This window comes from Dasypus novemcinctus, chromosome 3 (genome assembly GCF_030445035.2).
Source record: "Dasypus novemcinctus isolate mDasNov1 chromosome 3, mDasNov1.1.hap2, whole genome shotgun sequence".
NCBI classification, from domain to species: domain Eukaryota; kingdom Metazoa; phylum Chordata; class Mammalia; order Cingulata; family Dasypodidae; genus Dasypus; species Dasypus novemcinctus.
In genome coordinates this window covers 187,131,566-187,148,269 of record NC_080675.1, presented here as the reverse complement: position 1 = coordinate 187,148,269, position 16,704 = coordinate 187,131,566, and the positions used below count along the sequence as shown (strand labels likewise).

Genomic DNA, 16,704 nt, shown 5'->3' with positions numbered 1-16,704 from the left:
CTGCTCTCTGTGTCCATTTGCTGTATGCTCTATTGTGTTTTTATTTGTTTCCCTTTTTGTTGTGTCACCTTGCTGAGTCATCGCTCTGTGATACTTGCAGGCTGGCAGCACTTGCAGACTGGGTGGCTCTCCGTGGCATGAGGGCAAGCCTGCCTTCACAAGGAGGCCCTGGGATGTAAACCCAGGGCCTCCCATATGGTAGATGGGAGCCCAACTGATTGAGCCACAGCCCTTCCCTATGCGTATGTTTTTTGCACATTAATCTTTTATCTTGTAAACTCACTGATAAGTTTTAGTAACTTTTTTATAGATTACATTGGATTCTTTACATAGATCATCATAATTTCTGAAAATAAAGAGAGTTTTACTTCCTCATTTCAATCTGGTTGCCTTTTATTTCTTTTTCTTGTTTGATTGTACTGGTCAGAACTTCTAACACAATGCTTTGTAAAGTAGACCTCATACATGTGAAATACATGCTCAACCACTGAGCTACATCTCAAACCAGAGAACATAGTTTGAGTGACTTGAATCTTTTTAAATTTATTGAGACTTGTTTTATGGTGCAGAATGTGTTCCATCTTAGTAAATACTGCATGTACAATTGAAAAGATTGTATATTCTACTGTGGCTGGATGGAGTGTCCTATAAATGTCAATTAGATCAAGTTGGTTGATAGTGTTGCTCTATTATATTCTTGCTGATTACCTATTTACTGCTTCACTAATTCTTGAAAGAGTACTAAAATCTCTGACTATAATTGTGATTTGCCTAGTTCTCCTTGCAATTCTATGAGTTTTTGCTTCATGTACTTTGAAACTTTGTTAGTAAGTGTATAACACATTTAGGATTGTTTGGCATTCTTGATTAATTGATCCCTTTATCATTGGAAATGACCTTTATTATCCCTGGTAATAATCTTTGCCTTGACATTAATAGAGTCACTCTAATTGGCTTTTGACTAGTATTAACATGATATATCTGTTTCCATCTTTTCTTTTCTTTTTTTTTTTGGAGGTACCAGAGTTTCAACCCAGGACCTTGTACATGGGAAACAGGTGCTCAACCACTGAGCTACATCATACAAATATTTGTCCTTTTATGTCTGGTCTATTTCACTTAATATGATGTCTTCAAAGCTCATCCATATTGAAGCATGTACCAGCACTGCATTTCTTTTTATGGTTGAAAAAATATTACCATTGTATGGCTATATCACATTTTGCTTATCCATCCATCTGTTGATGGACAATAGGTTTTAGCTATTGTGATTAGTGCTGCTGTGAACATTGGCATGCGAATAACTGTTCTCTTGCCTTCTTTTGGATATATAGCTGGGAGTGGAGTTGCTGGATCATTTGGTAAATCTATGTTTAAGTTTCTGAGGAACAGTTAAGTTTTCCACAGTGACTGGACCATCTTACATTGGCACCAACAATGTACAAGGGCTCCTATTTCTCCTCATCTTTACCAACACTTGTATTTTCATTTTTAAAAATCTTAGTGTGTGAAGTGGTATCTTGTAGTTTTAATTTGCATTTCTCTAATGTTAATAATGTTGAGCACCTTTTCATAAACTTATTGGCCAACTGAGAATCTTCTTTAGAGAAATGTCTACACAAATCTCTGGCCCATTTTTTAATTGGGTTGTTTGTATTTTTGTTCTTGAGTTGTAGAAGTTTTTAATATATTCTGGATAGTAAATCCTTACCAGATCTGTGTTCTCCAAATATTTTCTCCCATTATGTAGGTTGTCTTTTTCACTTTGTTGACAATATCCTTTGATGCACAAAAGTTTTTAATTTTGATGAATTACCTTTTTATTTTTGTTCTTTTGTTTTGTTGCTTGTGCTTTTGCTGGAAAATCTAAAAGTCCTTTGCCTACTACAAGGTCCTAAACTCCTATAAGAGTTTTAGAGTATTAGCTCTTATGTTTGGGTTGTTGATCCATTTTGAATTAATTTTTGTACATGGTGAGAGGTACGGGTACATGTTCATTATTTTATTTGTGGATCTCCAATGGTCCTAGCACCATTTGTGGTCTTGGTACCCTTGTCAAAAATCACCTGCCCATAAATGTGTGGTTTTGTCTCTGGACTCTCAATTCTATTCCATTGGTCTATATGTATATCCTTATGCCAGTACCAAACTGTTGTAATTAATGTCACTTTGTAGTAAGTTTTGAAATAAGAAAGTATGAGTTCTCTAACTTTGTTATTCTTTTTCAGGATTGTTTTGACTATTTGGGTCCCCTTGCAATTCCATATGAATTTGAGGATCAGCTTTTCCATTTCTGCAAAAAAGGCTGCTGGAATTTGGTAGGTATATACATGTTGACATTTTAACAAAATTAAGCCTTCTAATCCAAGAACTTGGAATGTCATTCCACTTATTTATGTCTTCTTTTATTTCTTTCAGCAATGTTTTGTAGTTTTCAGTGTACATGTCTTTCAGGTCCTTGGTTAAATTTATTCCCAGGTATTTTATTCTTTTAGATGTTATTATAAATTGAATTGTTTTCTAGATTTCCTTTTCAGATTGTTCATTTCAAGGATATAGAAACTGTACTAACTTCTGTGTGCTTATCTTGTACCCTACAACTTTGTTGAATTTGTTTATTGGTAGTTCTAGTAACTTTCTTGTGTTTTTTGGGGGGATTTTCTACATATAAGATCATGCTGTTCATGAAGAGGGATAATTTGACTTCTTCCTTCCCAATTCAGATGCCTTGTATTTCTTTCTCTTGCCTGGTTGCTCGTGCGAGACCTTTTAGTGCAATGTTGGATAACAGTGGTGGGAACAGGCATTCTTGTTTTGTTTCTGATCTTAGGGGGAAAGGTTTCAGTCTTATATCTTTGAGTATGGTATTTGCTATGGACTTTTCATAAATGTACTTTATCCTGTTGAGAAAGTTCCCTTCCATTGCCAGTTTTCTAAGTGTTCTTATCCTGATCATATGTTGACTTTTTTTCATATGCACTTTCTGCATGATCATGTTATTTTTCCTTCATTTTATAAATGTGGAATATTTTATTGAGTGTTTTTCTTATTTTGAACCTCCATTGCATCCCTGGAATATGTCCCACTTGGTCATACATATTATCCTCTTAAAATGCTGTTGGATTCTTTTTTGCCAGTATTTTGTTGGGGGTAATTGCATCCATATTCATAAGGGATATGGGCCTGTATATATTTTTTCTTGTGCTGTCTTTATCTGGCTTTGTTATTAGGGTAATGCTGGCCTCATAGAATAAGATAGAAAATGTTCCCTCATTTTCTATATTTTTGGGAGAGTTTGAGAAGAATTGGTGTTAAATCTTCTTTAAATGTTAGAATTGAGCAGTGAAACCATCCAGTCCTGAACTTTTTGTTGATGGAAGGTTTTTAATTACTGATTCTGACTCTTTACTCATTATAAGCCTGTTGATATTTTCCATTTCTTCTTGTGTAAAGATTAGTCAACTTGAACTCTTTCAGCTTTTGCTTTTTCTGTAAGTGTCTTAATTTCCATTTAATTTTTGAAGGATAACTTTGCTAGGTATAGAATTCTTGGTTGAGTTTTCATATAAAGTCTTTAAATATGCAATCCCAACAGTCTTCCTGCCTCCATGGTTTGATGAGCAATTGCTGCTAATCTTATGGATGAAGTGACTCCTCTCTTGCTGCTTTCAAACTCCTCTGCCTTTGGATTTTGACAATTTCACCATAATGTGACTTGGTGTAGATTTCCTAGAGTTTATCCTGCTTATCATTTGTTGAGCTTCCTAGATGTGTATAGTCATGCCTTACATCATATTTGGGAAGTTTTGAGCCATTATTTCTTCAAATACTTTTTCTCCTCCTTTCTTTCTCTCTCATGCCATTGTGAAACTCCAATAATGCAAATGTTGGGATGCTTGATGGTGTCCCTCAGGTTCTGTTCATTTTTCTTCAGATTTTTTCCTTTCTGCTCCTCACATTGTATACTTTCAATTATCTTATCTTCATGCTTTGCTGATCCTTTCTTCTGCCTGTTCCAATCTTCTGTTGAATCTGTCTAATGAGGTTTATTTTTAAAGATTTATTTTTTATTTCTCTCCCCTTCACTGCTCCCTGCCCCTCAGTTGTCTGTCCTCTGTGTTCATTCGCTGTGTGTTCTTCTGTGTCTGCTTGTATTCTTGTCAGTGACACCCAGAATCTGTGTCTCTTTTTGTTGTGTCATCTTGCAGCATCAATTCTCTGTGTGTGTGGCACCATTCCTGGGCAGGCTGCACTTTTTTCACACTGGACACACTTACAGGGCACACTCCTTGCACACTGGGCTCCTCTATGTGGGGACATCATTGTGTGGCACGGCACTTCTTGTGTGCATCAGCACGGCACTTGGGCCAGCTCATCACATGGGTCAGGAGGCCCTTGGACCTCCCATGTGGTAGATGGATGCCCTATCCATTAAGCCAAATCCGCTTCCCTCTAATGAGTTTTTTGTATCAATTATTATACTGTGCAGCTCCAAAATTTTTGTTTGGTCACTTTTCATAATATCTATCTCTTTATTTTGTTCAGCCAATATTTTCCTAATTTCCTTTAGTTCTTTCTATATGGATTCCTTTAGCTCAATAACATAATTAACACAGATGATTTAAGGTCTTTGACTAACTGATTCAATGTATAAGCTTCCTCAGGGATATTTTCTGGCAATTTCTAATTTTACTGTGAATGGGCCATATTTACATGTTCCTCTGTGTGTTTTGTAATTTTTTGTTGACAACTGGACAGTCTTAGTGAGCATTGTGTTGTTATAACTCTGAGAATCTAATTCTCCCACTCCTCTGGATTGCTAGCTATTGTTGCTGTTTAGGTTAAAATTGTCAATTCATGACTTTTCCAAAATATTTTTGCTTCCAAATGGGGAACGTAAAGAGAAAAGATAAAGAAATAAAGATATGACCTCTTTAAAACTCTTCAGCTTCTTTTGCCTGAGGGGTTTTGAAACAGTGACCACCCTCAGGGTTGCCCCCCAGGGATCTAAAGCAGTGATCAGAGATCAAACCACACACCCCAGGACTTTTGAGGACTTGGTCCTTATAGCCCACCTTGGCCCCTGCAAGCTGCACCAGGAGCCCAGGTTGCAGCCCCCACTGCTGCCTCCCATGTGGTGGGGAATGGAGAGTGGTAGCTACTGCAAGGAGGGTGATGTTTACTGATATTTGCCACAATTTACCAGCCTCCTCCTCCCTCTCTTCACTCGGTGCTGTGCAGAGCTCCACTAGATTCCAGAGTTCCAAAATAATTTACTCTGACTGTTCCTGCCAGTTTTCGTGGTGCTGGGGATGGGGGGAGGGGCGGCTGATTCCTTGAGCATCCTCCTCCTCCTCCTTCTCCTTCCCACAATCCTCTTCCCATCATATTTGAAAGATGTTTTTGTCAGGTATGGAATTATATTTTTTTAAGGGTTTTTTGTTTTGTTTTTGGTAGTTTGAAGAAGTTGCCCCATCACCTCATCGCTTGTGTTGCTGTTAGTTAAGAAATCTGCTGTCGTGTTTATTTTTGTTCCTCTGTATATTTCATGTGGTTTTTCTATAGCTGCTCTTAAGATTTTCTTTTATCACTGGTTTTGATCAATTTAATTATGATTTGCCTTGGTATAATTTTCTTCATAATTCTTGTGCTTGAGATACCTTGAGCTTCTTTAATTTGTGTGGGTTGATAGTTTTCATCAAATTTGAAAAATATTCTGCCATGATTTCTTCAAATCCTTTGTTGTTTCCCTGCCTTGGGGACACCAATTAAATGTATGATAGGCTGCCCTATAGTTCACTGATGCTATTTTAACTTTTCTGGATTCTTTATATTTCTGTGTTTCATTTTGGATAGTTTCTGTTGATAGGCCATCAAGTGCACTAATATTTTCTTCTGCCAAGTCTAATCTTCTGTTAATCTCAGTGTATTTCTCATTTTTTATGTTGTCGTTTCTAGTTCTGTAAGTTCAGTCTGGGTCTTTTTTATATCTTCAATGACTTCGCTTAACTTTGCAGCATTTGGAATATAGATATAACTGTTTTAACGTCCATCATGATTGATAATTCTAACATCTGTGTCCATTCTGGGTTGGTTTTATTTGGTTACTTATTCTCCTCAGTAAAGTTTATGTTTTCCTGCTTCTTGATATGCCTGATGATCTGTGTTTGCAAGTCAGACTTTATGAATTTTTTCTAGGTTATAGGGTATTTTTAAATTCCTTCATACCTTCTTGAACTTTGTTCTGGGATGCAGTTAACTTACTAGCAAACAACTTAATCCTCCAGGGTCTTGTGTTTATGATTTTGTAGGTGGTCAGGTGCAGTGCTCAGGTTAGGGCTACTTATTCCCAACTCTTGAAGCAAGATCTTTGAGTATTCTACCCAATGTCCCACTAATATGTGTTTTTCCAGTCTGGTGGGTAGAAACAGGCACTATTCCTAGCCTTTTGTAAGTGCTGGGAACTGTTATCTAGTTCTTTTGAGTGTTTTTCCCCAGCCTCAGGTCAATAATTTCCTGGACTGTGGAGGGGACTGTGGTCAGTCCTCTCTGTGCAGGTTTCTCTTCTTTGGTACTCTGTTCTGCAAACTCCAGCTGCCTTGGTCTGCCTGGACTCTTGGCTCTGTCTCCTCAACTTAAGGAGTCTGTTGGACTCCTCTTGGGTTTCCTCTCCCTGCACTGAGGACTGGGGACTCTCCAGGCACAAGTCTGGGGAAATTACAGGACTTACATCATTTGTTTCCTGTCCTCAAAGATCAATATCCTTTGTTGCCTAATGCTGTGTGTCTTCAAATCTGTTGTTTGGCTAGTACTTTTGGTTGTAAATCTGGTCCCTGTTACTCCTTCTTGGGTGGAAGTGAAGTGGAAGATATTCTTCTCTTAAGTAAAAGAAAAAGAAAAATTTGTTTGCAAAACTTTTGGAAGTATATAAATGAACACAATTTGTGGAGCTGCAAATGTATTGCCCCAGCACCCACCACCCAGCAGGGGCTGGAGTGCTTCCTGCTCTCCATTAGTGCTTGGCTCACTCACTCCATGGAGGCTGGCTGCCCGCCTCCTGTTCTGGCTCGTCCTCCTCGATATGGGCTCTGACATCATGTGGCCGGGGCAGAGCACAGGGTTCGGCAGCTCAGGGGGGCTGAGCTGGAGTGCACCTGCAGGCTCAGTGACCCAGGATGGAGGATGCTGCTGTCTGAGATGGTGGGGTGGGGCCTCCTGAAGGGGGGGCACGTTCAGAGAAGGACACCACTTTGGAGGCCAGTGACCATGACTCTGGAAATGGACAAATAAGCAAGTTAGTCTTGCTTCTACTTCAGAAGCACAGTCTAGTTCAAAAATGAGATTGGAAGTGATCTGGAAATGGGCCAGGCCCTCCCCTGTGGCCAGCACCCCCCAGACCTGCCACTTGGGCCCACAAGGCCAAGCTCCACACTCTGGGGCCTGACCTCGGGGCCTGTGGGCCCATGGGTGAGTGAGTCTCACACCTTTACTTGCCCCCTTCATCATGGAATCAACAGTCTGGTCGCTTATGGCTGCATTGCTGAGCTTGATGCCCATGAACGGTTTGTTGCCTTTCCTCACAGACTCCGTTTCTTTCATTCTGAGCTCTAAATAGAAGAATGTATGAAATATTTCAAAACAACTCCTTGAGTGTATTACTGTCAGTGAAAATGCTCCGTAACCCCTATACCATCAGTCCAAACCAGATGATGTGCCAGGATTGACGAGCCCCCTGTTCCCTGGGACACCTGTGGTTCCGGAAGGCGCAGTGCTCTGTTCCACAGAGGGGCGGCTCTCTTTAATGTATACATTCAACACATTCCCCATCAAGATCCTAACAAGGTTATTCTCAGACCTTGGCAAGGTGGCTCTGAATTTCATCCAAAGGTAAATGGAGCCACAGGCAAGTGGATCTGAAGGGACAGATGAGGGAGCAGGATTCCCTCAGAATCAAATTCCAGGAACAGGTCCCTGGCAAACTGGTGTTTGGGAATGGCTGTTGGCCAATGAGCCTGACGTGGAGATGGTGCCAGGGACCCTGCCTCATGGGCCATAGGGGTTAAACGCCCCCACGCTGTGGCTCTGTGCGAGGCTGCTGGGTGACCCCGCCTGTGAGGGGCCAGGCACATTGGGCCCGTGGCACATCTGTGAGAGGCCCGTGTGTCGGCCCGAGGCGCATCTGTCCTGGTGGCCTACATACCCGTCTTCATGCACGGTCAGGAAGGCGCTTCCTAACCCTGCAGCCTCCAAGTCGGTGGGATGTAAACATCCAGGTCGTGGACACATGAGACCCATGGACTCCCCCGAGGGTGAAATGTTGCTGCCACCCTCACCCCGCCCCCAGGAGCCTGGACCTCGGGCCAGGAGCCCTGAGGGAGCTCAGCCACCCCTCCCAGGAGGGACTTAGGAGCTGCGGGAACACGTGGCCATGCCCAGGGGGCGGCAGCTCTCCAGCTCTTGGAGGAAGTGCTGGCAGGGAGTCTTAGAGCTTCTCCAAGTTCCTGAAAACTACTTTCTGCTTTCCCTGCAGGTCTTGGGCAGGTCCGTCCTGTCCATTTCTGGAAAATAGTTGTTGATGACATATCTTAAGGATCTAATGTACACCTTCTCCGTGGAGACCATCTCAGGCAGGATGTGCCGCAGGTGGCTGCTGGAAGACACAGAGGCTGAGTGGACACACAGCCACACACCAGCTCGTGGCCTGGCTCTGGGCTTCAAAAACACATTTTATTAGAAGTTGCATGTACCTCGTCCAGAGACACAAGTAGACGCGAACAAGCCAGAGGAATAAACATGATTACATACAGAAGGAGGTATGTTTTGCAAATGTGGGATGCACAATATAAAAGAATCTTAAATTAGAATTCCTATTTAGAAATGAATAATTTCAAGAAAGTCCATTGTCATAGTTACTTGATTCCTCCTTTATTGTACAGTGATAAGGAAATATGAAAAATAAGAGGAAGGATGTAATTTAGAAAGAAACGTTGCATGAAATATTTATGTCATTTATGGCAGTATATTGCTCTTTCTAGATAAAGGGTCTCTGTGGAACCTGAAGGAGAGGCTGGAGCTGGAGTCCCCAGGGCTCTCTGAGGAGACAGCTCATGCCCAGGCTCTGCAGTTCAGGAGCAGCTGTATCAGAAGATTTGAACACGGGGGACAGCGAGGCCTCTCTAAGAAGCCTGTTAGAGATTCATGTGAGCACGTGGGATTCTGACCCACATCTACTGCTCACCCACCCAGGAGGCCTTTCTGGAAAGTCAGCTTTACATGAAGCCACACCTGGCCTGTGATCACAGGTGTGATCGGGGGCTGGTCCCAGGGCCTTCTGTGCCTGAGGCTGGGGGGTGGCGATGGCTGGGTGGGAGATGGGGCTTGCCAGATGCTGTCGGCGAAGGTCAGGAGGGAGCTGCAGGCCAGGCCCTGTGGGCGGGTCCCCCGACACCACCGTCCAGTTGTCCCAGCTTCCCCAACCCTCCAGGGTGTGGGCCCCTCAGCAGAGACCCCAGGTCTCACTCCATGTGAATCCCTGTGCTGGCAGAGCCCAGAGGGAGGCAGGAAGTCATCAGTGGCTGAGAGGGTAGCAGGGCGCACAGTCAGGTGCATGGCATGATCACCCCTCCACATGCAGAACAGTGTGCCAGGACAGCATAAACCCACATGGGGCATCCACATTAGTTACACGGTCTGCCGCAAACCAATATGGGGCTTGGGTTGGCAGCTGGTCCTTTGTGAGCTTGCTCGATGCGGGTCCCCAGCCCCTCGTGGTGCACTGGCCAGCCCCTGAACCTGGAGGGCAAGGCCCTGCCCTGGCACAGACCCGAGCTCCTGCTGGGCTGGGGAACAGTGTGCTATGTCACTTTACACTGTGGACAGCACCGTTCAGTTGCACTTTCAGAGGAAATCTATCTGGGGCACCAAAAGGAGGCTTGTTAGTGAACTGGAGGCACTGTTTCTTCTAAACAAGAAGCACTGCTTTTCTCCCTTATTTGATAGCATTCTATCAGTATCTTTCTTAAATAATTCAATCCTATTGGCAAAGAGGGGGGCTTGGCATATTTTTTCCTGCCATTGTTTGCTTTTTAAATTGGGAAAAAATTAAAAGCAATTAAGGAGGGAAATATACCTGTGAGGAGAAGTGCTGCTGCTACATCCCAGTTGCAGCAGAACTGGAGAACTTGTCCTTTTTCACGCTTGCACTACAGATTTTACAAACACTCAGTTGCTTCTGAGTAGCGAGCACCTTCCAGATGTTTGGACTCCTGGAGCACCAGTGCTCAGAAGTGCTAATGACTGAACCTGCCGACCAGAGGTAAAGAGAGTAGACACTGAAGTCTCAACCAAAAGTAATGAAAAGCCAATTGTCCTTTTTAAATATTCAGAGACAAAATCAAATTTAGAATTTCAAATTCTGGCACTTGGGGTATAGTCTGAGGATGTGGACCAAATAGACCATTTATCATTAGGAAACAATGACTATCTCTCATTAATAAGATGTTGTTCAAGTGACAAGACACACCCTTTTGAGACAACTATCAGAAGGTTTTGGGGATTTCAGGTGTAATGTTGTTGGTTTAATACAAAGCTCTTAACCAAAACCAATCTCTCCTCTTAACCCTGATGGCTGAGAAGGATGTACCCCCTTTCTGGGACTGACATGCTCAGTGTTTCTGTGGCACCTCCACAGCTGGAACTATGTCTGGTGTTGGTTGTGTCCATGTCCTGTGAATGGGCAGCAAGAGTGACTTATCCCCAGAGGCTAAATCCAACACTAGGGCAAAGGCAATCAACTTCCTAAATGTGTCCCCTCACCTTAGCACTCAGCAGGGGAACCTCCAACAGGGACCCCTTGATGCTCCTGTGTAGCTTTCGATTGTACTACTCTGGAAACCTTCTAGATAAGCTTAGTAGAAATGCAAGGTGGACACTGTTCATAAGTTAGAAATAAAGATGTGTCATTGCTCTCCATCTCCTCAGTGGATGGGGCACCTCTCATGGATTCTGATAATACCAACTTGTCCATGCCATCACAGGTAGTTGAGAGGAGACAAAAATATGCAGGGCAGTGAGCTCCAGCCAGAAATACACTCTTGATCACCTCAGCCATCTATGATCACTTTGATCATTCACAATCATCTCAGTTGCCCTGAACACCTTAGCTGTCCATGATCACCTCAACCATCCCTGATCACCTCAGCTGTTCATCATCACCTAGATCACCTAATGACCACCTAAGCCATCCCCGAGAACCTCAGAGGTCCACATCACCTCAGCCATCCCCATCATCTCAGCTGTCCACCATCACCTCAGCCATCCCCATCACCTCAGCCGTCCCCATCACCTTAGCTGTGCACCATCACCTCAGCTGTGCACATCACCTCAGCCATCCACCATCACCTCAGCCATCCCCATCACCTCAGCCATCCACCATCACCTCAGCTGTCCACCATCATTTCAGCCATCCCCATCACCTCAGCTGTCCACCATCACCTCAGCCGTCCAATCACCTCAGCTGTCCCCATCACCTCAGCTGTCCCCATCACCTCAGCCGTGCACCATCACCTCAGTGTGCACCATCACCTCAGCCGTGCACCATCACCTCAGCTGTCCGCCATCACCTCAGCTGTCCACCATCACCTCAGCCATCCCTATCACCTCAGTTATCCCCATCACCTTAGCCGTCCCCATCACCTCAGCTGTCCCCATCACCTCAGCCGTCCCCATCATCTCAGCCATCCACCATCACCTTAGCCATCCCCATCACCTCAGCTGTGCACCATCACCTCAGCCATCACCATCACCTCAGCCATCCACCATCACCTCAGCTGTGCACCATCACCTCAGCTGTCCACCATCACCTCAGCTGTGCACACCACCTCAGCTATTCCCATCACCTTAACCATCCCCATCACCTCGACCATCCACCATCACCTCAGCCATCCCCATCACCTCAACCATCCCCATCACCTCAGCTGTCCACCATCACCTAAGCTGTCCACCATCACCTTAGCTGTGCACATCACCTCAGCCATCCCCATCACCTCAACCATCCCCATCACCTCAGCCATCCCCATCACCTCAGCTGTCCACCATCACCTTAGCTGTGCACATCACCTCAGTCATCCTCGATTACCTTGGTCATCCCTGATCATGTGGTTGTTCCTATTGTCCTAAGAAGTCTCTGATCATCTCCACTGTTAACAATCACCTCAGATGTCCATGTTCACCTTAGCCATGCCTGATTACCTCAGCTATCCCTGATACTACAGCTACTTCTGACCATGTTGATGGATGGATGTTCTAACTGCCTTATTCTTGTTTGTTCCTTCTCTTTACCATTGCTAAAATTCAGAGGGACAAAATCAGATGTAAATCAAATGATGATGAGATACAACCCCCATATGGTGTCAGGTGCTGAAACTTGTGGTTAAGAACATCTTGCTAGAGCAGCGACGTATGAAAACCAGCTTCAACCGGTTCATTGGACCTGCACAGAAGAAACCCCTAGTTGTCCTTATCTGAACTTGCTTAATTACCACAGTAAAATCCCCACCCTGGGCAGAGCTTATCCACCCTTTTCCTGATCATGCAGTGTATGTGCAAGCAAGATTTCTCAACCATACTAATCATACAATTATATAAGCAGCTATGTGTGTTCATCTATATGCACAAAAGTTAGGACATAATCAAAGCAGATGCTAAATAGAAACTTAGGCATTTCAGCAAGAGTGAAACTGCAGCTCAGGGAGTTGAGTCTGAGTCACTTTAGACTGACCTTGGCTCCTTGACTCTGTAGACACAATAAATGTAAGTTCTGCCTAACTCTCTTGTTGAAATTTTCTTCTTGCCATCTCTGTTTATCTGTAAAGGCTCTGCTTTGGGGCTTAAGAGTAAGGTAGGCCTCAATTACCTCTGTGGTCCATGATCACCTAAGCTGCCCCAGACAACCTCAACCTTCCAAGATCACCTCAACCTTCCCTAATCACCTCAGCCTACCCTACCACCCAATCACATCAGCTGTTCATGATCACCTCAGCCATCCCTGATCATCTGGTTGTCCCCAAACACTTCAGCCAACCCTGGTCATCTGGCTCTCCTTGATCATCTCAGCTATCCTCTATCACCTCAGCCATCCATGACCAATATAGCCATCCAAGATCACCTCAGCCATCCCTGATACTTAAGCTATCACAGATCACATGGCCTCGATTACCTCCACTGTCCATGATCACTTTAGCTGTCCCTGATCATCTCAGCCATCCATCAAGTCTCTGGAAAGCGAAGGTAGCTTTGAGACTGGCCCTGGTCACCGTGCCACCCAAGGAGTCACCAGGCGTGTGCTGCTGGTGACAGCCCAGTTGAAGGGGGCGGCACTCTTAGTTCACTTGTGCCAGAAGGAAGGGGCCCCAGGAGGGAGCCCACAGCGAAGCCAAAAGGTGGACAGTGACTGGGGTGGGGAGGGGGACAGACTGCAGCTTCCCAGGATGGAGCCGCTTGGGTGTCAGGCAGCAAGGAACCACGTGATGACCACCGACTTGTGAGTTCCCATTATGGTGAGTTTTAACTTTTCTCCCACGTGAGCGCTCTAGGCATTTGCCTATTTTTCTTTGGACTATGTGAGTAGAGATAAGCTCTGCTTCTGAGTGGGAGTACTTTTGCTGGGAGGAACAGGGGCTGGACTCCCAGGGAGAACACTGCTCTCCCAAACACAGTGCGCTCACCAGAAGTCCTCCCTGGCACCAGTTCCTCTCTCCTGAGCACCGCCAGGTTGGCGCCCCCCTCCCCACCGAGGCTGACAAGTAGCGCATCTTCCAGCACAAGCGCCATCTGCTCCAGTGTTTGCTGATTAACTAGGGGACTTCCTGCTTGGAGGGAGAGAAAGGCGCACATGCCCTGCAGCTCCAAGGAGAAGCCCTTCCTCTGGTCCGTAAGCAGCAGCCTGGCAGTGTGCTGCCCCCACATTCAAGACCTCCAGTTTCAGCTGGAAGGTGGGAAGTTCCAGATGCTCTCCTGAAAGGGAAGGTGAGTCAGGTGAAGCTCAAAGGCAGGAAAGATAAGAATCCTTAAGACTTGGCAGCAGGAGGAGAACTTATGTTTAGACCAGGACACTGGGGTCTTACCTACAGAGCCCTGGTGTGACAGTTTAAAGCTTTTCATGGACCCCAGAAAAGATCATGTTCTTAAATCAACTTTATTGAGGTGTAATTTATATGCAGTAAAATGCACCATTTTAGATCGACAGATGTGCACACCATGTAAACCCTGCCACAGTCAACAGTCAGACCATTTCCATCACCCCCGAGAGTTTTGTGTGCCCCTTTGCAAGGGGTCCCACCCTGGCCTCAGGCAACCACTGGTTTGCTTTCTGCATCTATAGATGAGTGTTTTGCCCATTGCAGAACTTCGTAGTAATGGAACATCAGCATGTATTCTTTTGCACCTGTTTTTCATTGTGCATATTTTTTTGAGATCCATCCATGTTGCTTCATATAAAAGTAGTTTGTTCCTTTTTTAAAATTTGTTTTTTTTTAATTTTTGTTATTTTTTAGTTTTTGTTCCTTTTTATTCTATAGTAGAAATATACTACAAATTGTTTACCCATGTACTTGCTGATGGACATTTGTGTCTCCCTCCAACTTGAAAAAATCATGTTCTCAGAGCTGGTCCATTCCTGTGGGTGTGGGACCCTTTGACTGGATGGGAATCAGCTGGGGCTTTGATTGGATCACTTCAGTGAAGGTGACCCAGGGTGGGTCTTGGGCCTCTTGCTGGAGTCCTTTATAAACAGAGGACTGAAAGCAGAGACACACAGAGAACAGAGACAGAGAAACCCAAGAGGCTGGAGGAGATGAGGCCTGGGAGGAGAGGGGAGAGGTGAGCCATGTGCCTGCATGTCCACAGCTGAGGGTGGGGAAGAGTGAGCCTGGAGCAGGAGGTGGAGCCAGACCTGCACAGCCACCATTGTGTCTCACCTCGTGGCAGGAGCCCAGGATCACAGGAAGCCAACCTCTGTCGAGACAGCATCTCTGATGGTGCCTTGACTTGGACACTTTCACAGTCTCAGAACTGTAAGCTTTTTTTTTTTTTGGAAGTAGGGGATTGAACCTGGGACCTCATACATGGGAAACAGGTGCTCAACAACTGCTTCCCAAACTGTAAGCTTTTAACCTAATACATTCCCATTATAAGAGCTAGCCCATTTCTGGTACATTCCTTCCAATGACTTTGAGCATATCAAGACACCCAGACATCCCTGGGAAGCCTTCTGGCCACGTGGCCCCATCTTGAGGCTGCTGTGATCCTCACAGGCAATCTCTTTCTGTGTCTTGCTTGAATTACTCATTTCTAATACTCATGCCTTATTGGCATATCATTAGTGTAGTGGTATTTTTTTTCCTTCTGGGTGGGGTGGAATTTTTTTTTCATGACAAATAGGAAGAAGTAGTCTTGCAGTCTTTTGTTAATCAGAAGGATTCTAGAAATCAAAAAGGGTTTGAAAATCTCTGCTACAGATGATGGTGAAACCCAAAACTTATTTTCAAGTTTTACTAAATCTTTATGTCTCCACCTACCTGTCAAATAAAATACAATGAATGTGAACTTACCTGTGCTGTATTCAGGGTTTTGTGTGTGTCTAGGGAGAAGACTGAATTTTGTAGGAAAACAATGGCCTCTTTGCAGTTCGTGGTGAAGGGTTCTAGTTTCTGTCACAATGTTAGAAGAAGGAGACAGCAACAGGTAAATTCTGTTAGAAGGTGAAATAATTGGTTTTGAGTTCCTAGATTTAAACTAACCTCATGGTTATAAAAATCTGCTATGGTGTTGCTAAGTATGAGATTTGGGGCATCAGATGGGAGCATTTCATGAGCATATCATTACCTTCCCCAGCCCAGGGCTCAAGCTGACCACATCATGATTACCTACTTGAATGGTGACTAGGGCAGCCATGAAATTCTGGGTGATGATGCCCTTTCCAAATTTGGAGAACACATCCACATAAGGAAAATCCCATGAGACCATGGCAAGTGGAGGCAGCTGTGAGCTGTACCTTACCTTATGGAAATGGATCCAGTCACTGTGGCTGTAGGGAAGAGAACCTTTGTGTCCTGCCGTCAGCTGGAAGCTGTCAACAAGCTTGTGCAGGGCCTTCAGGGAATTCACCACCTCACACTGCCAAAGAAAGCATTCATGCATTTTGGCTACAGACCATCTCTTGGGGAATAACCACTGTAAATGGTTAATTCTTGGGAGAACTGTTTTAACTGCATTGACAGAATTGAGGTGCCAGTTTAGGGTATAGCTATCCTGCTTTGTTGAGAACATTAACAAATAGTATGCTTGAATACAGCAATGAAGGTGAAAAGAAGTGAAAGGAGAAGACATCAAAGAGAAATGAAGAAAAGGCCCTAATTAAGTAAAGATAAATAAATGAAAAGAGCAGGAAAGAAGATATGGGTCAAGAGAAAAGGGCAGGAAGAGGAAGGGAAAGTGAGGGAATGAACCAAGGGGCTTCATGTCCAGTTTGGCAGAGTCAGCCCTTATCAGATCATGACCACAATTCTGGACAAAATATAGTGAGTTTCTAAAAGCTCTGGAGAGTGAACAAAGGCAGGCATGTTGTATAGGGGAGTTGAAACTTGGATGGAGGGACTGGCATGGGGCATGTTCCCTATTCCTGTGGCTTTGACTTGGAAGGAGAGT

The 16,704-nt window shown here is 44.3% G+C and overlaps 1 long non-coding RNA gene across 2 annotated transcripts; it reads left to right on the top strand.

Annotated features, from left to right (window-relative positions):
• Window positions 1–1,017: 1,017 nt before the first annotated feature.
• On the top strand, window positions 1,018–10,967 carry LOC131278092 (uncharacterized). Of its 2 annotated transcripts, XR_011648532.1 has the most exons (4): window positions 1,018–1,058; window positions 2,229–2,318; window positions 8,531–8,813; window positions 9,036–10,967. It is a non-coding gene; the product is annotated as an uncharacterized lncRNA (long non-coding RNA). The 2 variants fall into 2 exon arrangements; XR_009185343.2 differs by lacking the exon at window positions 1,018–1,058 and having other exon boundaries at window positions 1,717–2,318.
• The last annotated feature ends 5,737 nt before the right edge of the window (window positions 10,968–16,704 follow it).